Consider the following 27,314-nt stretch of genomic DNA (forward strand, 5'->3'; position numbering starts at 1 on the left):
TAATAATTCTAGTGAACCACAGTGTTGCTTTAATAATGGAAGTAGACGTTTTTGGAGGCACTTGTTTGGATAAATTTCTTGATTCACAGTTCCGGTTGTGACAAAAATCTCACATCGTTTACCGTTGCAAAACGTTATTTTACAGATTGCTTGCAAAATCAAAAAAAAATGGCAAACTACGAGATTTTTTACTGCCTAAATTTATCCACCACATCAAATTTATCACTGGTAGTGAAAAATTTCAACCCTGGTAATTGTTGAAAGTCGGCTTTGTCTCGTCATCCATTGCACAGCACTAAAATTTTGTTGGAATTTCCAGAAACAGCTTTCTTGAGGTGTGCCAGCAAAATCTTTGCACGGCTGCTTTGCTGTTTCGGTTCTATTCTAAAATATGCACAACAGAATCTCACCAAATTTACAGTATGTATACAATACACGCTAAAGTATTTTTCAACAAATTTTGGTAATTGTTCATCATTTGCAGGATGAGCTATGGGCAAATGTCAAATGTGCAAAATTACGTGGACACACTTTAAGAGATAAAATACCAAAAATAATACCTCGAAAATTTTCTACGTATAACGAACTAATAAATAATTAATAATATCATAATTTGATATTTGAAAAAGGTCTTCTAATGCCAATTCAAAAACTCTTTTAATTGTTTTTGAGCAAGAGCATGATTGACCGTTCGAGGATGCTACTTTGTTATTGCCAGATAAGCTGTAATTACACAGAGAACCAAAAGACGTTGCTAGGGACTAGCATTCATCCTCAATGTGTAAATACTGGTGATCTATAATCAGGCAATACCAGTGCCAGCCACTTCCGAATGCTGGTCATGAAAGGAATGGTTATAAATATGTTGCCGTAATACTCGCTTTAACGAAAGCCGAGAACACCTCTGCACTTTCACAAGAAATCACTGGGATTTTGGATTAAAGGGTAGGGATTGCAGCAGGTTTCGTTTTGGCGAACGATATGCTGAATTGATGTCCTAACGATTCCATACCGCAAAGGAGCTTGGGTTTGAACCCACGGTCTTCTGCTTAGAAAGCAAAATCGGTCGCCACTAAGCCACCTAGCTCCTTATATCACAATACAATTACGATCAAGTTTCCGTTTAATTTGTTATTACTATGTTTCGATCCCGGCGACGACCTCACCGACGATGACAACAATTGCTCTTGAGAAGAATTTAATATGGATCTTCTTCTTAAGAGCATTACTATGGATGTTAGAAAAAAAGAACTCAGCCATTCATCAGTTATCGATGTCTTCAAAAATCTTTATTTGCAATTAATCAAAGCTTATTTGCTGAAAAACCATTTGCCTCAACTCAACAATTAGTGGTCAACAAGTTCAGATACATTGGCAGACAAACATATAAACTTAAATCAGAAGCTCAGAACTAAACTTTAAAATGAAAATTATTTGCTGTAAAAGAAAAAAAATATTATAAATTAATACAATACATATTTACACAGCCTACATGGCCAGGGGCCCCCTAGCCGCCCCCATTGCCTCTATCAAATCCGGTCCTGGATTTGAGTATTAATTTTTATGTGCATCCTAAATAAGGTCGAATGAGTGAAAATTCTGGGGAAGGTCTCCTCAAGCAGCGTTTTATTTTTTTTTACATTCATATATCAGGTTTCAGTGTGTCGATTGCCCTTGTAAAACCTTGTGAAGCCAAGTGTCCTCTAACTGAGTTTTCAACTTCGTCAGGGGAGTGAACTATGTATATGAGCGCTCAATTTTTGCATAAGTATAAATCATGTTTCAGAGGCTCGTTTGACCAAATTAGTAATAAGCTATAGTTGTAAATAGGTAAGCTTTTTTGCTGAAGCCGTTATACTCAAAATTGAGGGTTTGCCACCTAACAAAAATTCTGGGTTCAGCTCTGCTTGCGACATAGTCAAGGTCTATTACAGCAGGTTTTAAAAATTTCGAAAAATATTGAAGGGTTGTGATCTTACAAAAGTGTTGGTGACGTCCTTCAGCAAAATGACCCACCCATATATGTATGACTGTAGCGCTTATATGAAGTCGAAGTTGTCGCAACTAGATGGAAATCATGGTGTAGTGAGTCATGAACTTCCAGATGTGTCCAAATGTAGTTGCCTTGGTAATACCCCAACAGAAATTTATCTCGAATCTCAAATACTACGTAAACTGAACAAATTCTGTTGATAATCATCACTGTAAGTTGACGACGTGAGTACTTGTAAAAACAACTTTTGATAAAGCATATAAACATTAGTGTGGGTCATCGTTATATGGAAAAACTTAAACTTTACCTCACCAATTGGGAACAACCCTTTTTTGGTTCCATTTGGAGTCCCAAACAACTGTGCAAAATTTGGGGACGATTGGTTGTAACTCGGCTTTGCGCATAGCGTTGAAAATTTGTATGGAAATTGGCATGGGAAAACCATCTTTATGCATTTTTATCATTAGAGACAATAATTTTGCATGAAGCATGCTACTAAGTATGTTCAAATATAGTCCAGAGAGTGCCTAACAACTTTGCCAAAGAAAGTATGAAGCTATAATGTATCGAAAAATAGTTATAACTATTCAAATATTTATGGTATGAATTCAACACCAAAAATCTTTTTTCCTGCCAACACTGCCAACACTACCAACACTAGTGTACCAATTAGATTCCAAACTGAAATATTTTCAGATTTTCTTATCTTGCCGATTTGGTATGTTCAGATGAATTATTAAAAAACAATTGCTTTATTTCATATGTGTAGTTGGAGAGGGGGAGGAGGGATAATATTATACCCCGCCCCCTCACTCATATCAATAGAAGTAAAGTATCAAACTGAAATAACTTCGGAGATTCTTATCTTATCGATTTGGTATGTTCAGGATGAATTCTTCAAACACATTTGCTTAATCTTATAAGCGTAGTTTATGATCGGGGGGGGGGGGGGGGGTTACTCTGGAGTAATGATACATATTATTTCAATGCGATAGAAAGAGTTGCTTCCTTAATGTTTGTCAACGATATGGCTGAATGAGGTGTGAAACTAATTTCTGACTTATCAAGAAATTCACCCGAGACCTAGTTAAACAACAATATTTGCTTCAGGGGATAGAACAGCATCGAAAAGAGTACCTTAAGAAACCGTAGAATAGGATTGTAATGGTTATATTTCATTTTAATATAATGAAATATAATGTAATGGTTGACAATTTGAATTGTGCAACACATTTTTGTGCAACTCCGAAGTTATTTTAGCCTTTATGTTTACTTTCATTGATGTAAGTGAGGGGCGGAAAGGATACAGTAAACCCCCCGTATATAACTACGCCTATGAAATGTAGCACATGTTTTTGAATACATCTGAACAAAACAACTTGACAAGATCAGAAACACCGAAGTTATTGCAGTTTGAAACTTTACTTCCATTTATATGAGTGAGGGGGGCGGGGTTTTAGTTAGCCCCCCTTCATCTCTGAATATGTCTTTGAGATTGAAAAATTGTTTTTGAATAATTCATGTGGACATACCAAATCGATAAAATAAGAAACTCCGAAGTTATTTCAGTTTGAAACTTTACTTCTATTGATTTGAGTGACACCTCAACCCCCCAACCCCCATCCGACTACGCATATGGGATAGATCTATTGTTTTTGAATATTTCATCTCAACATACCAAACCTATACAATAATCAACTTCGAAATTATTTCAGTTTGGAGTCTGACTTTCATTGGCATCACACTGGCATAAAAAAGGATTTTTGGCATTTAATTCGAAACATTGATCTTTGAACAGCTTTAACTTTTTTAGGGGCATTGTAGAACAGTACATCCTTGAGCAAAGTTTTTAGGAACTTCCTGGGCTATACTTTAACGTATTTAGATGCGTGGTTTGTGCAAAATTGTGGTCCCTAGTAATAAAGATGCAAAAAAGTAGGTTTTCCCATACTAATTTCCATAGAAATTTCAAACGCAATGCGGAAAGCCGGGTTACAACCAATCGTCCCCAAATTTTGCATAGTTGTTTGGGACCCCAAATGGAACCAAAAAAAAACATTGTTCTGATAAAATGATAATGATGACCCATCCTATTAAACATGCTTCCATTAGAAAAAAACACTTCAACGATGAGTTTACAATCACAAGCGACGAACCCGAACCTGAAACATGCAGCACAGTCCAGCCGTTCATTCTTCCGCCTGCCCTAGGAATGTGTCATTCAACTTTTTTTAAGAAGAATCATTCGGTCCACCGCTCCCGTGCTAAAACCTACAAAGAACCCAAACTAAACAAATGAAATTAAAACAATCACTTTTCCCTTCCCTCAACAGGTCTAATTGATGGAAGAAACCCCCCGTGAGTCGAATTAGAACGCCGAAAGCACTGCAATCGACGACGGCGATTGATAACTGTAAAGCAGTGAAAATCCGGGCAGCAGGCAAATTAAAGAAGCTTCGAATCACCGCGGAAGACAATCGGCGGCTATGGCGGTGGCGAGGTTGTACAGCCCATCGGGTAAAGGGGGAGAAAGAGAGCCCCAACCAACCATCATTGCGCGCCGTCATCATCGGTATGGGGAGCTGAGCTATAGCTATAGCAATGATTAAACGGTACATTTATACAATTTAGCGAGCTCCACTCCGTCACTTCGTCGTCGAGCAATCGCCAGCGTGCGCTCTTCCCGGTCCCGATGGATGGATGGATGGTAGCTAGGTAGGCAGACAACATTGGATGTAAAAGAAATGCCGGGGGACTCCTGCCAAAGAGAGTCAGTGGAGTTCGTTGAACTTGCGGCTGATTTACCTGGTTTTATTTTCCTCCATACGTTCCATCGTTCGTTCGTTCGTTCGGTTGTATGTTGGGATGTTTTTCGACTACGGTTGGTTTCGTTTTGTCACATTTTCGCGGTCAGGTTGGGCGGGCAGGCAGCCGTCACCTTTATAGAGAGAAGGTGTGACGTGTGGTTTCATCAAAATTTATGCTCGTCACAGGGGAAATTGATTTCTTTTTCTTTTACATTGTTTCATATGTTTGTTTTTCTGTGCCACCGTGGACAATTAACGTTGGTCATGTTTGTCCTGGTAAGTATACGGTTCGGAAAGCCGTGCGGTCTAGATGTTTGGCATTATTGAGAGAACGTTTAGATAGAGGACTGCAATTATGGTCATTTGGTCAATTATGACTGCCTGTATAACAATAATGTGACACAGAATGCACGAAATTACACTTTTTGTTTTCAGGAGAATCTTTGTCATAGACGAAAAGAGAATGAGATTTTGACGGAGGTTTTTTTGAGAATCAATTCTTCCAGTAATGATGTCAAAAATAATGTTGTCAATATTGCGTGAAGTCTTTAAGTGACTACGACAAATCTCAGCAATGGTAGCAGTTATGCAGGAAGAATATCACCTCGTTATGTTTTTATATTTCCAATAAAGTTAACTAACCTTAACCTTTCTAAATGGTCTCGAAAATATTTTATACCTTGGCTGTTGATTTTTAAATTTAGATAAATTTAATGGGCTGATTAAGTCTCAATGAAGTATAAGATTTTTTTTAAAATGTTGTTATATGTTGTCATTATATTGTTTAGTGAGACCTTTAGATCAGAAGAAAAGCAGCTTGCGTGTCAATAAATAGCAACCAAGTGCCAAGTGAAATGTGAATCAATTCGATTTTTTGTATTTGAATACTGCTGGGTTGTCAACAAACTACGTAGCACTATGTCTAGGGGCCTCCCTTAGCTCAGTCGGTAAAGGCACAGCTACAAAGCAAGACCATGCTGGAGGTGGCTGGGTTCGATTCCCGGTCTGGTCTAGGAATTTTTCGGGTTGGAAATTTTCTCGACTTCCCTGGGCATAGAGTATGATTGTACTTGCCACACAATTATACTAATGTAAAAATGGTACAGGCATCGAAAGCTCTCAATTAATAACTGTGGAAGTGCATCTAGAACACTAAGTTGAGAGCACGCAATAAGATAATATGCGATATGCAATAATGCGAAATGCGAAGAAGAAGAAGAAGCACTATGTCAGATTTATGAGGAAAAACGTCCACTTTTAGTTTTAATAGCAGAAACTTATATGGTAGAAATTGAAGCATTTATTCCTTTATTTTAACGTCGGTTCTGCAATCTAGTGCCAATCACCGACGGACACCGATTGCCATCCATTGACGGCAATCGAATGTGCAAGAAGGCAGCTTCCACAACTGCGTAGGATATCACAACCATTCAACAGAGATGGGCCGGGACCAACGACTTTACTTCTCTTCCGAAGGAAGACGTGACCAGAGATTTTTATGCCTCAGAAAAATTCCATCGACCTCGGCGGAGATTGAACCCAGACCCATTGGGGTGAGAAAGCAGTCAAGCTTACCACTACACCACTGGCGCCGGCTAAAGTTGAAGCATTTGATCAGTACAGTATTCCGGGATATAATGTTGCTGCTTGTTAACGCATTCTAGACACACTGGCATGAAGATGGGTGATTATGGTTTTTTGGTATCATTCTACCAAATCTATTGTTTAAGCGTTTTGTTGAAGTTTTTGAGATCTGGCTCGATACATGCATTTAATATAGTAAATTAAATATTTTGGCTGGTGATTTCAATATTAATGGGCAAGATAACTAGAATTCGAATCATTTGAAGCGTTTAGATGATATTTTTTTCATTTTTAAACAACTGACTGCGCTTATTTCCAGGCACAGTAGAACTTAAATTGATCATGTTTACTCCAATTTTGGTTCTTTTTGTTCAGTTATAGATACTGACGTGAAAATTACCGATCATGAGACCTAAGTAATTAAAATATTAGATACTGTCATTAATAACGAGGATTTTGAAAAATTAAAGTGCTGGAGGAAATATTCAAAACAAGGTGTTTCGAATACTGCAGAGAGGCATTCGTGGTCGGTAAATTAGATGAATCTACAGCTGTTCTTACTAACGCTTTGAAAACGTGTACCAATCAACTAGTTGAGCAAAAGTTTGTTTCTTTAAAAAACTTGAACAGCTGGTACAATTAGGATCTTTTGCTCCTAAGCGGAAAAGATACAAATGATAGTAGATCAAATAGTGTCAATCATTGGAATAGGTACACAATCACGCGTAATGAATATTCATAATCGATCAAAAACTTGTTGTGAATATGTCCAGAGGTAGAAGAATCAGTGTCAAAACAACAGCTAAGAGTTAAAAAAAATGAAATCTTTATTAAAACCTAGTAATTGCTAACCGCGGTCCATAACTTTTAATGGCACATTAGAACAGTCAGAACAAGTAATTGCATCTAAGTGTAATGATTAAAATAGCAGCCTTTTAATAAGAAAGCCATTTAATAAGAAAGCCATTTAATAGTAATTGTAGATTTGAAGGTTTTCTTCCAATTACATAAGATGAACTTAGAGATATTTGTTTTTCATTAGTCAAAGCGGCTGGAATAGATAATGTTAATGCTAGAGTTAAAGACTGACTAAATGTAAATTGGTACGCCCCTCTCGCGCCGCTAGCACGCCTCTAGTGTTGGAAATCGAAAATCTTTGACAGTGGTGGAACACGAAAAAAGAAAAAAAAAATCAAAGGGTTGTTTCCTATACACGACCGCAGTATGACATAGAACCACGCAAAATTGATGTATGTTATGCATTTTTGACTATTACACATTATCTTAAATTTTTCAAGTATTTCAATGTTTCGGTTATGGTTTTTTTTCCTTGATTTGTTTTTCGTGCTGAGCACCAATGCTACCGACACCAGGGAGGCAGCTCCCTCATCTGGACCCTACCTATCGACCCATCAACTCATGAACCGGTTTGGCACATATAACTTTTCCGCGTTTCGGTTTAGTGAAACTGGACCCAAGGCTCATTCCTAATTGTTAAAAGTGATCAAGCCGTCCACTTTTAGCCGCTGACTTGGTCCTGCTTGTTACAGGACCAAGTGCCACGCCGTCCGAAGTGGAAATGAGCAAAAGCACGACAGCAGCGGTGTTTTATATCTTTTCAGGTTCAAGCAGAACGATGTGCAACCGCACCTGATAGGATTTCCCGATGCATCATCTTTTGTGCAGAATATGTAAAAAAGGTTGGACTTCGCATGTTAATCTAATTGCATATATAAAGGTACCAGATATGTTTTCCAGTCAGTCAGAACATTCTCTGCTTGTTCGTCAAGCAGTACAGTCCGGTATTTGCTCGCTCTGTCGAGTTGTTCGATAGTTTATTCCAAACGTTTATTCGCGTCGTCAGTAGTGTCGGTCGCATCGTGTGATGGGAAGACAGTGCTCCCGGAGCAGGCTCCATGAGAAAGCGGAGAAGAACAGTGCTGAGTGTAGCACGAGTGTACCTATTTCAAAAAGGTACGCTACTCTTCCCACCGATGTTGGGAATACCACCTCTGGCACGGTGAAGCGATCCAAGAAGAGGAAGAAAAACCAAGGGCAGTCCGATGGTGCGAGTGGACGTGATGACGTCACAGCAACGAACGCCAGCGACATCGGTGATTTCGGCGACGCCATCGACAACGAAAATTCTGCCGGCCCGAGTGCGGCAAAAGTGAAGCTACCTCCATTGGTAGTGAAAATGCTCATCTTAATGAGCTCATCGCGGATCTAACGACGCCGTTAAAGCCGAATACAAGTTGGGCAGAGTCGGCACCAAGGTGGTGCTCCGTACCAAAGCGGAGTATGACTTGGTCGTCGCCCACCTGAGGACTTCCAAGGCGGAATTCTTCACCCACGACATTCCCGGTGAGAAACCATTCAAGGTCGTCATCAGGGGCCTACCAAACTTCGACCCGAAGTTTATCGAAGCTGAAATCAGGAACCGGTACAAGCTGGCCCCAAGTGCCGTCTATCGGATGACAAGAAGAGACGAGAATGTGAAGGCGTATCCGGATTGCCTTTTCCTGGTACACTTCCAGAAGGGAACAGTGACGCTCAACGCGCTGAAAGCCATCCGCTCCATCAATTACATCATCGTCCGCTGGGAGCCATACCGTGGCGGCCATCGCGATGTAACTCAGTGCCAACGGTGTCTGAACTTTGGACATGGCACCCGCAACTGCAACATTAAGCCACGCTGCGGCAATTGCGCTCAAGACCACGCCAATTCCGACTGCCCTGCGGATGAAGCCGTGGCGTTAAAATGCGCCAACTGTGGTGGTGCTCACCAAGGTTCCGACAGACAGTGCTCCAAACGCGAGGACTTCAAACGCATCCAAAAACAGGCGGCAACTAACAACCAACCAGGACGCAAGAAGGACAAAGTCCCGGAATTTCGGACGGAGGATTTCCCGCTTCTTCGTGCTCCTCAGCAAAGGCAAGTGAATTCGCGGGTGCATTCCGCTCAAGCAACTTCTAGTGATTCTGCTGGCCAAAGCTCTCCATCCCCATCTGGATTCTGGAGACAACCACCAGCGCAAAACAACAACCCCGATCTGTTTTCAGCGGATGAACTGATGGAAATTTTCGTCAACATGACCGCTTACCATCGCTACTTGGAACGCTTGCTCTGTAAGAGCAAAACAGGTTGAGCTTGCCGACTTCCTCCGCAAGTATAGCATCGACGTGGTTCTTCTAACCGAGACCCACCTAAAGTCCGGTGACAGATTCTGGTTGCCTGGTAAGTTTATTGCTATTGATTCCCACACCCAATTACTGATTCGGTTGTGAAATGTTCGTAGACGCCAGTTTCAGAGGACTGGAGATGTGGGTGATGTATAACTTTTCCAAGTTCCTCATTTCCTCATTGTGATATGTAATCACGCCATAATCCACCTTAATCCGCTGACTTGCTCCTGCTTGCTGCTGGACCAAGTGCCACGCCGTCCGAAGCGGTAATGAGCAGAGGCATGAGAGCAGCGCTGTTTATATCTTTTCAGGTTTAAGCAGAACGATGTACAACCAAATGGTACTCGATTATGACGACTGGGTTAGGGAAAATCGTTTATTTCGTGAAAACAGAGATTAATTTATCATTTGTACATTTTTCAAATGTTTTTATCGAAAATTTGAAAAATGTTTATTTCAGCAGATTTGCAAAGTAATATCCTATCGATTGGCGTATTTGGATTTTATTTTCATACATAAATGACAATGTTACAAGCCTTCAAAACCTAACACTATTTCACCAAACATATTTTTTGATTTGCTCCCCAGTATAGTCAACAAAGACGTAGTTCTACGTCAAAATATTGTGCACAAACACCTGGAAAATCGGGAGTGGTCCGGTTCCGGCTAAAGTTTTTCGAGTGCTCAAAACCTACAAGGAAACCGTGAGTGTGGAAAGGAATCAGCGGACCTACGAAAAAAGTTGAAGGCTCTGTGCCTAGGGACACGAACGGAAGCTTGACGTAGGACCGCTAGTGGGTTTAACAACTATGTTGAGCCTTTAGTTCTTTTAATTGATCAATAATCTATGTTCTTAACTTTTTGAATTGGTGGCAGGTTGTTTTATGAATGGTGGCCCTGAGAAGAGCCGTTATTTGTTTTTTTTTCTGGTGTCCTTTCGATCGTTTGAGACGGCTACTGTGTAGCTGATGAAAACATAGTGATTATTGATACGTGTAGTTTTAAAAGTTTGTCTGTGACATTAAATTCTGAATGATGATATTACTACTTACCTATATCAGTAAGATTAGGCCGATGTTAAGAGAAATAGGTGATTAATACTTTACATCTAAGATCTGGAATATGTAGCGTAACAGGCCGTTAGTGGTCGGAACAAACGTGTTTGCTCTTAGTTCTTTTAATTATTCGAATATCTGTTATCTTAACTCCTTCTGTATTTGAATTGGTGGCCCTGAAAAGGGCCTTTTGTTTTTCAAATGGTGGTGCTGAAAGGGACCGTTTGTTGTTTTTTTTTCATGGTGCCCATCAAAAGGGTTGTTGGAGTTGGAGGGTACGAAACGAATTGGTACTAATCGCTGTTGCCTTTTGGCGCTATTTGTTAATATTGCTGCTATATTTGCTTCAGTAGATGGAGAACTAACACGAAATGCATAAACGTGCTACCAATTGACGTCTGCGGGAAGTTTTAGAGCTGGATGTGCTGTTATTTCTCTCCATGGTTTAAAAATATTACTTTTTTGTGAACCTGTTTTACCCACCATCTAGAGATCTTAAAAGACATTGTATAGCGTAGAAATATAGTGGCCTTGAAAAAGGCCATTGGAACCAATAGATTTACATGCTGGCGTTAAGGCATCGTTGAAGTTTGTTCGTTATTTATCGAGACATCCTACCTTTGACGGCTATTGCGGTATCATCTGCGAACAGGAAAAACACGCAACTGTCTCCGAAGGGAGAAATGTCGGAAGTGTAGATGCTGTAAAGCAACGGAATGGAAAACGTGTCGGAAAGACAACCATTCAACGATACCTTAAACGACCTTTGCTGGAGGTAGTTACGGGTTATTTTAACCAGATGTAAAGGAAAGTTGAAGTTACAAAGCTTGTACACAAGTCCGTCATGCCCAACATTGTCAAACGCCTTTTCAACGTCTAACAAGGCCATGGCTGTGGACTTGGATACAGCTTTGTAAATTCGGATGTTATTCATCACCCGTACTAGCTGGTGATTGGTGGAGTGTCCCTTTCTGAATCCAAACTGTTCCGGAAGGAGAATGTTATTTTGATCACGTACACTGAATTACAGTCTGTTTTATACTTGCAGAATAGGAGGGACCTACCCTTCCTTTTTGGGGCATTTTTCGTCAGAGCGTTCCTATTTGCAACTATATGCTGCTTTTCTCCTCCCTTCCTTTCATTGGTGAAATGGTGAGCGATCAACCGAGCATTGAGCTCGCTCATGTGAGCATGCGCAATGTGTGGTTTGTTCGATTTGCGCCCTATCGTTGCGTCCGTGTTTGGGATTTTTGTTACATGTCTAAATTTTGATTTCTTTTAATGTGACCTCCAGTATAGAAATTAAAGAAATTAAAGGGATCGTCAGCTGCGCAGCAAGGTGTTGAGGTGCGTTAAAGCCAACCCCGGTCATTCGATCCGAGATGCGGCCAGAACGTACAACGCCCACTTTCAAACGGTGTGGAACATCCTTGCCAGGGAAGGATACAAGTCGTACAAAGCCAGTAAACATCTGAACCGGTACATGAAGCAGAATTCCGTGGCCAAAAAGCGTGCGAGGCTCTTGTACGACCGTGTTTTGACGAAACTCAAGCGCTGCACTTTGATCGACGACGAAACATACGTCGAACTCGAGATTAAGCAGCTTCCCGGTTAAAAGTTTTACATCGCGACTGGACGTGGGGATGTGCCGGGAAGATTCAAGGTCGTGTTTGCCGACAAGTCCGCGAAAAGGCCATGATATGGCAAGCGATTTGGATGATGACATCCTAAGTTTACATCGAAGAATGCGTGAACAAGCGTGTATTGCCGTTTATCCGTTTATCATCTTTTGGCCCGATTTGGCCAGCTGCCACTACTCCAAGGTGGTTCTGGAGCAGTATGCTGCCAACAAGATCGATTTTGTTCCCAAGCTAATGAATCCTCCGAATTGCCCGGAATTTCGACCAATCTAAAAATACTGGGCAATTTCAAAGCAGCGACTTTGACGAAGCAGCAGTGATGGGCAAAACACCGGTACAGCACCGGTACGGTTTTCTAAAGCATAACCAATGTGCTGATCTGTTGTACCGAGTGTATGGCACTGCTGTCGGTTCGGTTTGGTAGTTGCAAGTAACACCGCACCGTGTTCACCAGTTCGCTGCACACGGTGCGGTTCTGATTTCCCAGTACCGGTGTTCTGTGTTCACAAGGATGATGTTTTGAATTCAAGAACCGATCCGGTACTGTTGTGTGTTTATGTGCGTGGTGCGCATTATTCAGAATTGTCAGTGATGGCAGATAACTAAACAGAAATTGTATTTGATGAATAATATTATGCAGTGTCAAGTCGAAATAGCGGTTTTTTAATACAGAAAAACTGTGAATTCAAATGATGTATTACGCAATGTGGGTATTTCCAGAATCGGTGTGACGTGGAGATCGGAAATCGTCAACCAACGCCACCTTGAAATCCAAGATAGCGGCTTCCGGTTGTAGAAAAAATTTAAACACCTTTAAACACCTGTCAAATACCTTTCAAAATGGGTATTTCCGGAATCAGGGTGACGTCTTGAGATCAGAAATTAATGTCTGCCGCCATTTTGAAATCCAAGATGGCGGCTTCCGGTTATATTAAAACTGGGAAATAATGCCAAATATCATTCAATATGGGTATTGTTGGAATCAGAATGACTTATATATAGCAGAAATCAATGTCTGACGCCATTTTGAAATCCAAGATGGCGGCTTCCGGTTGTAGAAAAACTGGGATATAACGCCAAATATCCTTCACTATGGGTATTTTTGAAATCAGGATGACGTATATATACCGGAAATCAATGTCTGACGCCATTTTGAAATCCAAGATGGCGGCTTCCGGTTGTAGGAAAGCTGGGATATAAAGCCAAATATCCTCCAATATGTCTATTTTTGGAATCAGGATGACGTCTTGAGACCGGAAATCAATGTCTGACGCCATTTTGAAATCCAAGATGGCGGCTTCTGGTTAGATTAATACTGGGAAATAATTCCAAATATCCTTCACTATGGGTATTTTTGAAATCAGGATGACGTATAGATACCGGATATCAAAATCTGACACCATTTTGAAATCCAAGATGCCGGCTTCCGGTTGTAGGAAAACTGTGCAATAATGCGAAATATCCTTCAATATGGGTATTTTTGAAATCAGGATCACGTTTAAATACCGGAAATCAATGTCTGACGCTATTTTGAAATCCAAGATGGTGGCTTCCGGTTATATAAAAACATTAAAAGCTGGGTAATAATGCCAAATATAATTCAATATGATTATTTTTGGAATCAGGATGACGCATATATACCGGAAATCAATGTCTGACGCAATTTTTATATCCAAGATGGTGGCTTCTGGTTAGATAAAAACTGGGAAATAATGCCAAATATCCTCCAATATGGGTATTTTTGGAATCAGGATAACGTATATATACCGGAAATTAATGTCTGACGCCATTTTTAAATCCAAGATGGCGGCTTCCCTTTATAGAAAAACTGGGAAATAATGCCAAATATCCTTCAATATGGGTATTTTTGACTACAAATGATTTCTAGTTCCTTCGCTACCAATATTGTCTATCAAAATATTTGGCAATTGAATTAATAACTGTCGCATGGTACAAATATTTTACTTACCTTTTTGGGAGCACTGCTATTTAATTCTTGCCAATGTTCCGAACCAAGAACGGTATACCCGGTTTTGGTAACATATAATTGAACCCTGCACACGGTTTATATCTCGTGTACCAAAACCAAAATTCTAGCACACCGGTTTTTGATTTTCAAGCTGCGGTTCTGAACATCAACTCGAAAACACACTGGTACACTAAAACTCAACCGAACCAGGGTACACGCTTACATAAACACAGGAGTATTTTTTGAACACGAACCAGCACACGGTGCGCACCGGTTGGTTCAGTTGCCCATCACTGCGAAGCAGCAAGGCAGTCAAGGACATCCTGCAAATGCGGGCAAAATGGAAGAAATGCACTGATTCCGTGTCCGTTTCCTCTGTGTGGGAGCTGAAGGACTCCATCAAGAGGAAGGTTGGAGATTTCGCTCGAACTAGAGTAATTAACCATCTAATGCTGTAACTTTGTTTTAATAAAAGTACTGTAAAGCAACCATTAATGGACTTTTTAAACTTATTTAGTCACGAATTAAAGGTCTTTTTGTGCGTACCAATTTACTTTTAGTCAGCCTTTAATAACTGTTCGGACTAGTTACCGTTCAACCTAACGATCATTCGGTCTAGTGACCATTCGGTCTGGAGACCATTTGGTCTAGTGACCATTTGACCTGATGACCTTTGGCCTGGCCTGGTAAGTAAGGTACGGACCATTTCCCCGAAATACCCGCAACATGTGCTAATGTGGTCTATGTGTCCGGGGTACTCAATAGGTCACCAGTTATCATGTTTTTAAAATTCCTTCGATTTATCATCAACATCACAGAATTCAGAAGCTTTGACATATCGAGTTATAGAATCAAAATAAGACTACATCGATCATCGACCAAAGGAGGAATCGACTTTTAGAAATATCGGCTTATGGATAGTACGATACATGGGATCGCAGAATCCATCGAGATATAGCAAATATCGAGTTGTGGAGAGTTGACTGTAGTGTGTTATCAGCTTTTCAATGATATTACCAATATGCATTTGGTGTTCCTTACACGTCAAATATAATTGCATGCAGTAATGGCTATGTGAAATTATTGAAAGATAAAAGTCAGATGCACAGAGGGACCGACAAACCTGTACTGTAATACTTTGATATTCTTTCTACCCTGATTATCTTTCCCAAAGCATTTGATGTACTAATCTTAATATTTTAAAGTATGTACCTACGAAAACCAAAATTTTATTAAGACGATTTTGCTTAAAAAAAACCCCAAAATTGACATGCTGATAGTGCTTGCCACTTTCCTTTAAATACTTAGATAGAAACCGAATTTGATCATTAAAACTTGAAAACGAAGTTGCCCTTCTGGGAACCCATCCAAGTTCAGGTTCAAATACCATTTCGTCAAATAAAACCCTACACCCATTTCGCGGAAGGACTTTCAAGCAAGGTCAATGACCATGATGCCCTGGCCGCTTCTCCAAGCTACTGGCCTTCGCGTTTTGGTGCTTCACATTGGTCCCCGATGCAATAAATCATCAACGAAAAACAACCATCCAACGAAACAAAAGAAATTGCCGCGAGCAGAACTCAGAAACCAAAAAAAATAAAATAAAAAATCAATCCACCACCAACGCAACCAGCCTCTCCAACCCGGCGGTCGATGTGTGGTGTGGAACGAAATCAAGTTCGTGGCTTAGTTGAAGTTTTTTGTTCCACTTTGGCGTGCGGCGGAGAGACCACCTCCATCGCATCATACTGGCCCACGGTCGGTCGGTCGGTCGGCTAGCTCTTCTAGGCTATTTTGCGCTCGGTGGCAGTACGAGCCTAGCCCGAATGTGGACCATCGCTGGTCAACGGGAGTCATTGAACTCGCCTCGTTTCGGGCGTTTTTGTGTTTTCGTTCCACTCCTCCGGGATTTGGCAACTTGTGTAGGCTCGAATTGGGCTGAACTTTGAGCGCCTTCCCTCTTTTCACACCGGTTACCATTTCAGACCGGGAATGGTATTTGCCGGAGATGCTCGAGTTAGAAGCATGAACATCACGACACCGGAAGCATCGGGTGACTTCCATGGGAAACGATTTCATAAAAATACGACAGCATAAACAACAGCACGATGATTTCCCTCGAGCGCTGCGCCGCGCCGGCCAACATTGCAATGACGGACGAGTTCATCGACACCTATCTATTTCAAAACCAACAGAATGTAACGTAATCATTTGGAAAGTATGACGACGCGCGGAAGGTTTTCTCTGGCCCCCCTCGCCGTCTGCTGGCTGTGTCTAGGAGGGAGAGGAAAATCTCGTCCATACCCCTTCAACGATGGTGATGACGAACGACCGACTGACGATGGCGGCACAGTTGCACTGGTATGTAACTATGTACTGCTAGCCGCATTTCAGTCTACACTAGTAAGGAGGAGGGAACTCTATTCCAGTCGCTTCCGCAGTTTGTGTGTTTTATGCTCAGTGTGGACAGCAACGACGGCGGGTGTGAGGTTTGACGGTCACGATCACGAGAGGCGGTGGCAGGAGCGCAGGGTGGTGCGGTAATGTATTATCGGCCACAATGTGTACATGTAGCGCTGCCCTGGTAGTAGACAAGCGAACCGCAATGCAACCATGGAGAAAGATATCTCCTCTAAGCCGCCATCCATGTCCAACTGCGCTCATAGATGTGTTGGCAATTGCAATGAAGCATTGCAGCAGCAGCCATCGTCATCGTCGTCGTCGTCGTCGTCGTCGTGCCACACTCTATTGTAATGCCCTATTTACCGTTGTTTTCCTTCCCTTCGAGCATGAGCTTTTGGTGTCTAATGGCACCCTTTTTCGGTGTTTGTTGTTGCAGTCTGCCATGTTGTTTATGCTATGTAGGTAGAGGTACAGTGCTGAAGTTGATTCGGAAGATACGATCTCGAAGATCTATGTTGCAGATAGTTCTACTGACGGGTAGGGCTGTACCATTGCATCCTAATTTCCCAAATATTTTATTTGGGATTCCCATTATCTTGTCACGGTGGGGATAGATTTAATGAACCATACTTCGAAAAGACTTTATCGGATGTTTTGAATCATCAAGCTGATTTAATGCTTCTACCATATTGAACGACCTAGTTTCCCTTTCAGCTCCTGAAAACTATGCTGTGAAGATGATACAGTGCTAGAATCTGAATTCGTGAGATGATTGGTTTTCATGATTATGTCCTTTTTAATATGAAATTTGTCAATCTATAGGAATAATAATTCAATAAATCGCTGATCATCTATAACAGGAGAGTAACATTTTGCACAGGTTTTGAACTGATATATTCTACTTGGATGACCTCTCTATTCATGCATCAAACGAGAGGGGCAAAATGTTACACTCAAGTTGGTATGATGTTGTATACTACGTGATATTGTAAGAAACACTTGATCAACAAACTTGCGTTGTATTTGTTTTATGAGAGTTTAATAAAACATTATTTTTCTTGCATCTTTAGGGCCTCCCTTAGCTCAGTCGGTAAAGGTGCAGCAACGAAGCAAGACCATGCTGGAGGTGGCTGGGTTCAATTCCCGGTCCTGTCTAGGAATTTTTTGGGTTAGAAAATTTCTCGACTTCCCTGGGCATAGAAGTATGATTGGACTTGCCACACAATTATACCAATGCAAAAATGGTATAGGCATCGAAAGCTCTCAATTAATAACTGTGGAAGTGCATCTAGAACACTAAGTTGAAAGCACGCAATAAGCTAATATTCGATATGCAATAAGCTTGAAATGTGAAGAAGAAGAAGAAGAAGAAGAAGAAGAAGAAGAAGAAGAAGAAGAAGAAGAAGATGGTACAACCAAGTGTGAATAATATGTTGTATGTATTGAGCAACTGTCTCGAGATGTTATTAAAAAGTTAACGAACCAAGATGTGTTGAAGAATCTATTTGCAGTCTTATTCCAATCAAGCGTATGAATCTATTAGTTTTCAAACATCGTTTTGCAACCAACTGAATCAACGGCGCCGGTGGTGTAGTGGTAAGCGATTTTACCTCTCACCCCAGCAGGCCTGGGTTCAATACCAGTCGGCGCCGCCGGGATGTTCTGAGGCATAACATCTCTGATCACGCCTTCCTTCGGATGGGAAGTAAAGCCGTTGGTCCCCGGTTCATGAGTTGATGGGTCGATAGGTAGGGTCCAGGTGTGGGAGCTGCCTTCCTGGCACGTCGGTAGCATTGGTGCTCAGCACGGAAAACAAGATCGACGGAAAAAACAAACCAAAGGAAAAAAAAACCAACTGAATCAAGTTGTTACTGTTAAGCTTTGTTGCAGCCATCTAGTATCTAAATATGGCATGTCACTGCGATGTTGTAAAATAATGTTGGACTACATTGGCAAAAGCGGAGAAATCGGTGGTGATCAAGCCCACGAAGAGGACGATAGAACTACGGATGGTGGAGGTCGATGATGACTAAAAACGATGCTGGCGTGGCCGTATTCGGTTGAGAGTGTGTTCCAAAGGGTCAAAAAGAACGGTGAGAAGTCTGAGGTGACGTTGGATCGATTGTTGCTGGAGCTGGGGGCACTCGAAGTGGCAGCGTAATTGTCTATGATTTTTGGACGCTGGATCGTATCACCTTAAAGCACGCATACACTCAACTAATTCTATGATTGTTCAAACTTTGCATTTGATACTTATTTTCAATATAACTGGAACCTCGATACCAGCAATAATACGTAATGGTGCAGATATTTTGACAAACCGTTGCGGTGTTGTTGCAGTTCAATAAGAATCATTCAGTGGAAGTTAACACTCATGTGCAACGTAAAAAATACATGTTGTAAACTTTTCATGATGTCTTGAAGAATAGCTACATGATTGTAACGTACTACTTAACATTTTTGCAAGAGTTCAGTTAGTTGCATTATATCTGGATGAAACCTACTCTGCCGGCCAAATGTATGATGCTATAATGAGGAATGTTCACAAATATTCCAAACATTTAAAAATTGAATGGGTTTACAATGTTGCAATGGTTAAAAGAGAGTGTTTTGATTTGTTCTGGGTGCAGAACATTGAAGAACTCAATAATACCTACTCTATTTTCTTATGATGTAATGTTGTTCAGGGTTGTTCTTTATCAGAATGTCGTGGAAGGCTTTGCATTATAATTACCATCTATTTCTTTGAATATAAGTTAGGTGTGGCTTGTTGATGATGGAAAGAATGCTTACGGTTGTGACACTGACGTATTGAAATCGCTTTGATTCTCCATTCTTACAATATGTCAAATTACCAAGGTAATTTGTGCGATTGAATCCACGGTAATAAGGGCATTCACTTGAATTTATCTCAAAAAAGGGTCTAGATCTCAACAGTCTGGTTCCTAACTGTGCCGCTTTTAGGAAACACACTTTCACTTTAGTGCTGGTGGCATTCCACCTGATCAAAAATAATAAATTTAGTCTTTGTAAAGTCACTATTTTCGATCAGCCAGAGCGATTTAAACTGGAAGTTTGAATCCCAAGGGTTTTAAATTAATTATTGTATAGTGTGAGCCCTTGTAACATTATGGTCGATCAAAGGGTCAAAGGCAAGCATTTTTGTTCTAACCTGAAATTGCACCACAGTCAACAACTTTGCATTTAAATTTCAAACCCCCAACATAATTTTTTTTTTATAATTTCAGTTCAAAATATTTTGATGATGATGATGATGATGATGATGATGATAATGTCCGAGAAGTGCCTTCCGTCGATCAAAATGTGGTCGATTTGCGATTCTGTCTGCTGCGGTGATCTCCAGGTGTACCGATAAGGGAGGCTTTGCTGGCAGAAGGTACTACGTATGGTCACATTCTTTAGCTGGTGAGCGCTGAACTTTCTTATAATCGGTCTGAATTCCTCCTCCTGGGCCACACCTGAGCGTTAAGATCTCTGATAACGATTTTGACGTCAAGGCATGGGCAGGTGTCGTATTCCCGTTCCAACTGCGCGTCAAAAGTATCTTTATCGTCATCATCACTTACTAAGTTGTCTGGGTCTATGCCGATTGTTTCGGTCCGTATTTACATTGCTTGCCTCCTGTAATTTAGTTTTTTTTTTTACGGCTGGCTTGTAGGGCCTGCACCAACTCCCAATGTCTCGCCGTTAGACCATAGTGCACAGCACTGTTTAGAGTCCCATGCTGGCACCAGGACGTTGATCAGCCGCTCTTAACAAGGAGAACAGACGCCGTTTTGAGCCGCACCTCCATAGTGAACAGACGCTGGAAGACTGCACTCTCCGGAGAAAAGAGTCCCCCTTTCCTGTCAGCATACGACCAAGGTCCCACCGGGGTTGGTTGGTGACTTTGGCGTGAGTGGTATGGATGCTAACCACTACGCCGGGGTCGCCCCCTTTGTGTTAACTTATTTCTTAGTGTTCAAGTACTTACATTTATAAACAGCAGTCAATGTTAATCTATGAACTAAACCCTACGTGACTGTAAAATCGAGCTTTCCTTAAGTGGTATTGAGGCATGTTTAACTTTTCTCGGCTGTCGCAATCAATGCGCCTACGTCTATGGAGCTTACGCAGAAGTGATTCGCAATTCGGTAGAGTTTAGCAAAAGTTGTTTTTGAGCTTATGTAGTTTAAAATTTATTCGGAACGGTCGCGTAATTTTGAAATGATTGATACCGCACAAATAACAAAATTGAAACAAAGCTCAAACGTAATATTTAGTGAGAAAACCAAAATTAATCAACTGATTCATCATGTTTGCAAGCAACAGAAGATTTGACGCTATCTGCGTTGTTTGATTTTTTATCCCGGTCCAGAAATTTGTGACATTGCGAGCGATAATTTTAATTTTAGTTTATTTACACGGTGATGATGTTGGTTCACTCGCAACTATTTTGAAAAAAATATTAAGTGTTTTCGAACGAAAATTGACCAAAAGTGCTTCTGAACGTGTTTCGTAGTTGGGTGTGGTGAAATTCGTGCATTCCCGGTTGATTTTGGAAATCCGTATCACAAAATTGCCCACCGATTCCTTTTTTTTTTGCCATTCGACGACGACGAGTGTGCTTTCGCGAGAGTGACGTTTATTTGATCCGTTTCTTTGCAGCGTAAGTGTGCCTGCGATTTGCATTGAGTGTCGGAGATTGTAAGTAATCTGAAGGATGCCTCGCTGGATACGCCCAAGACTGGACGGGCAGTAGCTGCGACTCTCCTCCCAGATGACCATGGCAATACAGGAAGTATTGGTATTGGAAGGTAATTGTTATTAGATATTTTGCAAACAGTGACAGATAGCGGACATGAAGAACCAGTGGAGGTGCCGGGCAAAGGTGCTTATACTAGACAAATAGTAAGTTACAAATTCGCTTTTGTCGTGCCGTAGGCGCCGGCGTAGTCGCTGTCGTAATCGCCGTCGTAGTCGTAGGCAGTACCGTTAGTATATTTAAAATTAACCACCCACCGCTGAAAATATGAATTATCGCGTATTTCTGTTGTTCATTACATGTCAAGTAAAATTCGAGAGCGTAATTTCATTTTAATAGCTTGTTCAACTAGGTCTTAAACAATCGTCACGTCGGTCATAGCTTCTTATGATTACCTGAACCATGCGTAAAGAGAAAATCGAAACTTTTAACGTCACGTGAAAATGGATGGATGGATAAAGGCCTCTTTCGTAGCTTTTAGTTTAAGGATTTCAAAGATCGTCGGTTGCAGTGGCTTGCTTACTGAGCAGAAAAACGCGGTCGCAGATCCTTTCATATTAAAAATGTATGGTTAGATCGCTTGTTTATCGTGTATTTTGTAAAACTTTTCGTTGTTGTCGGTGCCGGGTCTGAATAGTCATAAAAACTTGAGTAACGCTATAATGTGATATGAGGGGCTCGGTGACCTTAGCACAACCGGTTTTGCTTACTGAGCAGAACATCATGAGTCTAATCTCAAGCCCATCCACATTCAAGATTCGTCAATCGTTTTATTTGTTAACATGACTACATGGTAATAACAGCAACTCGATGATTAAAAAGGAGCTCGTCTGCCTAGTGGCAAACGTTTTTGCTTACTGAGCAGAAGACCATGGGTTCAATCCCAAGCTCCTTCGCGTTATATGATTGTTAGGACATCAATTCAGCTTATCGTTTACCAAAACGAACCCTGCTGCAAACCCAATCCAACCCTTTTGCCCAACATCCCAGTGATTCCTCGTGGAAGTGCAGAGGTGTTCTCGGCTTCCATCAAAGCAAGTGTCACGTCAACACATTCTTACCCCTTCCTTTCTTGACCTGTGTTCGGGCGCGGCCGGCGCTGGTATTGCCTAGTTTGAGATCACCAGTTTTTACACATTGAGGATGATTGCTAGTCCCAAGCATCGTCTATTGGTTCTCTGTGTAATTACAGCTGGTATGGCAATAACAGAGTAGCAACCGTGGGCGGTCAATGATGCTCATGTTCGTGCTCATGCTCAGAAAACCAAAATTAATCAACTTGTCAATATAGGCTATCACATTTATTTTGGTGGCACTCGTGATAATGATAATAAGCTGTATTTTCTCTACAGTTCCCAAGTAACATTGCAGGTTTTATCGAGGTTTTATAGCATTCTACAAGTCCAAATCATGATCTACAGAACCCTCATAAAACCAAAATGGTTACTTGGGTTGCCTTGCGCGGCGTTCGCATTCGATATTTTTTTACATAACTATCTTGAAACAATACACACGGAATCCAATGTTCAAGCTGCCTGTATTGTCAAAGATAGATGCAAAATTTATTCAAATGGGTCAAGTCTTGAAAACTAAGCTGTCACGCAGCTCCAGCTTTATACCAAATAAAAAAAGAAGATTATATAATAATATTCTGAAGAAGCTTCCCATGGAAGCTTCATTTAGAAACTGCTTTAAGGGGAAGTTCACCGCTTCGAAAAAAATAATTACGTTTTGATTTTTCTAAAAATATTGAAAAAAAGTATCAAAATTCAAAAAAAATCATATTTTTTCTAATTTTTTAAAGAAAATTCACGTGCAAAAACATGTTTTATAAGTCATTATGGCATAAAGTTGGACTCAAAAAACCACAAAACATCAACTTTTCGGTTTTTCTGAGAGTCCAATTTTTTTTCATGATGGGATAGAAAATTTTTTTTTGCATGTAGTTTTTGACAAAAATCTAAGGAAGAAACTGATTTTCTTGGATTGTTGATAATTTTTCCCAATATTTTTAGAAAAATAAAAACGTACCGAAAATATTTTTTTATTTTTGGGCCGGTGAGCTTCCCGTTAAGAAGCTTAATCTAGAGGCTCGCTTATCGTTCTGCTCTTCTGAAAAAAAAACACGGGCAGAACAGTAAACCTGAGTAGCTACGCAGTAATGTAGCAATTTTCCATGTAGCATTTTTCCAATTTTTTGATCAAATTTAAAAAAGGTCCTAAACATGAAAAACATATGTATATCCCATAGACTATAATTGGAACACACCATAATAAGAACGTCTACCAATAACTGAAACAACTTCCCTAGGCATGATCCATACAATTAACATTTATTTTACATTTTTTCTTTCAGAAACTTCTTTTGGAAGCTAATTCTGGACGCTGGACCATTGCTCCGCATAACTACCTAAAAAAACACGGCAGGACAGTAAACCTAAGTAGTTCATATAGTTCTAAGTAATGGAGCAATTTTTTATGGTTTATGGATCAAAATTAATAATATAGTGGCCAAAACGTGAATAATATACGAATATAAAATACGCCAAGCCCAGCGACAACCCTGTGGGAGATTTGGAGAGCTACGGTAGCGGTCGCTGTCAGAAATGACAGACGTCAGATTTTGTTCAACGCAACTGTCAGTTTAGATAGGTCGGAGTAAGAACGAGAAAAAAAGGAAAAAAAAGGTACAATTCCAAACCATCTAGAATGCGTTTTACAGCCAAATCAAGTTATTTGCCTAAATTTGCTACTATGCCTATCGTTGAATTAAATTGTAGTGATTTGTTGTGAACTAGCTAATATTGAATTTAATAACCCCATATTTGCTTAATTTAGATACTACAATTTGATCCTAAAATCTGGTAACCTACAATTTGTTCCTAAATGCAATATACTTGATTTACCCTAAGTAACTTGTAAGTAGCTCATTCTACATCGTTTGCGTGCTTAACTAAAATAATAATTGAATCCCTAAATCCTAAATCTAGACAAATATTTGCAGAAAAATTGACGGAAGATAACTCTTGGCTTGAAAAATTTCCAGCTCAGCCTCCTATCGCTTTTCATGGAGGAATTTCCCTTCCTCCAGCGTTTTCTCCTTTGCGCTTTTCTCCTGCTGCAACAGATATAGGGATTCCTCCAGGCTGACCTTATTGGTAATTCTTTTTCCAGATTCGGATCCGTCATCACTCCTCGCACTATTCTTTCTGCTAGGTGGTTTCTTTGGGACTAACTTCTTGGTTCCTTTCGGCACCTTCAGCATATTTGTGCACTTCAAGCACGTCTACGGAACCTCCTTCACAGCTGTTGTTTTACCAGCACAACTATAATGGGTCCAGCAAACGCAGACATCACACTGGACCATATCATCTACGTGGCCATGGCCATCACAAAGCGTACAGTTTCGATCGCTGTTCTGATCTTGAAAAAAAAAAAAAAAAACGGGACAAAAAGGTGTATTCAGATCTAAGCGTACATTAGCGGAGCGGAGCAAAATTTGCGTTGGAATGAGAGAAACAACCAGTACTTTTCTCCCTCTCGTACCTTCGCAAAATCTCTCTCCGCGCGTAAAATATCGCTTAGATCTGAATACACCTAAAGGTATGGAAAAGAGGGCATCGAGCGGTTACTTTCTACCAGAGCTGTGGCACCACCAACGAGCTGGGAACCGGCTTTTTAGTGCTGGGTAAGATGCGCCAACGCGTGATTGGTCGGCAGCCGATCAACGCGAGGATGTGCAAGTTGAGGATTAAGGACCGTTTCTTCAACTACAGCATCATCAACGTGCACTGCCCACACGAAGGGAGACCCGGCGACGAGAAAGAAGCGTTCTATTCGCAGCTGGAGCAGGTGTATGACGGCTGTTCGCAACGAGACGTCAAAATCGTCATCGGTGACATGAACGCTCAGGTAGAACGGGAGGCAATCTATAGACCGGCAATCGGGCCAAACATCCTGTATGCCGCAGCGAACGACAACGGCCAACGATGCGTGAACTTTGTAGCCTCTCGGGGTATGATCACGTTCTAATCGACGGGAAATTCTTCTTCGACATTATCAACGTCCGCACATACCGCAGTGCGAACATAGATTCGGACCACTCCCTAGTTGCAGTATGCATGCGCTCAAAACTCTCGACGGTGCATAACACCCGTCGAAGTCAAACGCCGTGACCCAACATTGAGCAACTACGGGACCCCGGAGTTGCCCAGAACTACGCGCAGCAGCTGAAAGTTGCACTACCCACGGAAGAGCAGCTTGGCGCAGCTTCTCTTGAAGATGGCCAGAGGGACATCCGTTCCGCCATAGGTAGTACTGCTGCAGCGGTACTAGGTACTGCAATCCCGGACCGAAGAAATGACTGGTTTGACGGCGAATGCAAACTGTTAGTAGAGGAAAAGAATGCAGCACGGGCGAGAATGCTGCAACACTGCACGAGATTGAATGTGGAGCGATACAGACAAGCGCAGAACAGACAAAACTCGGTTTTCCGAAGAAAGAAGCGTCAGTAGGAAGACCGAGATCGCGAGGCGATGGAAACGACACACGGAAGTTCTACGAGAAGCTAAATAGTTCGCGCAAAGGCTACGTGCCGCAAGCCGATATGTGTAAGGACTTGGACGGTAACCTTCTCACGAACGAGTGTGAGGTGATTGATAGGTGGAAGCAGTACTATGACGAGCACCTCAACGGTGAAGCAACAGAAAACGAAGTTGGCACGGAAACAGACCTTGGAGCACGTGCAGAAGACTACAGGCTACCGGCCCCTGATCTTCAAGAAGTTGAGGAGGAGATCGGTCAGCTGAAGACCAACAAAGCAACTGGTGTAGATCAACTACCAAGTGAGCTATTAAAATACGGTGGTGCAGCACTGGCTAGAGCACTGCACTCGGTAATTGTCAAGATTTGGGAAGAGGAGATATTACCGGAGGAGTGGATGGAAGGTGTCGTATGTTCAATCTACAATAAGAGCGACAAGCTGGATTGCTGCAACTACCGCGCGATCACACTGCTGAGCGCCGCCTACAAGGTACTCTCCCAAATTCTATACCGCCGCCTGTCACCATTTGCAAGAGAGTTCGTGGGGCAATACCAGGCGGGATTCATGGGTGCCTACGCTACCACGGACCAATTTTTCGCGATTCGGCAGGTTCTGCAGAAATGCCGCGAATACAACGTGCCCATACATCATTTGTTCATTGATTTCAAATCCGCATACGACACAATCGATCGAAATCAGCTATGGCAGATTATGCACGAGTACGGATTTCCGGATAAACTGACGCGATTGGTCAAGGCGACGATGGATCGAGTGATGTGCGTTGTTCAAGTATCGGGGACACTCTCGAGTCCCTTTGAATCTCGAAGGGGGTTACGGCAAGGTAATGGACTTTCGTGTCTGCTATTCAACATCGCGTTAGAAGCTGTGATTAGAAGAGCTGGGATAGACACGAGTGGCACGATCTTCAGGAAGTCCATCCAGCTTCTTGGCTTCGCCGATGACACTGACATCATGGCACGGAACTTTGAGACGATGGCGGAAACGTACATCAGACTGAAGGCAGAAGCTAGGCGGATTGGATTTTCCATCAATGCATCAAAGACAAAATACATGAAAGGAAGAGGTTCTAGGGAAGACAATGTTAGCCTCCCATCCCTACTTTGGACTCCGGAGGACGCTCCGGTTAGACCGGTGGTCCTCTACAGCCACGAAACCTGGACTATGCTCTTAGAGGACCAACGTGCCCTTGGTGTTTTCGAACGGAAGGTGTTGCGTACCATCTACGAAGGAGTGCAGATGGATGACGGAATGTGGAGAAGGCGAATGAACCATGAATTGCACCAGCTGCTGGGAGAACCATCCATCGTCCATATTGCAAAAATTGGGCAACTACGGTGGGCTGGGCACG

The sequence above is a fragment of the Ochlerotatus camptorhynchus genome, unplaced genomic scaffold (genome assembly GCF_037179485.1).
Source record: "Ochlerotatus camptorhynchus isolate MF236.1 unplaced genomic scaffold, CSIRO-AGI_Acam_v1.1 ptg000082l, whole genome shotgun sequence".
NCBI classification, from domain to species: Eukaryota; Metazoa; Arthropoda; class Insecta; order Diptera; family Culicidae; genus Ochlerotatus; species Ochlerotatus camptorhynchus.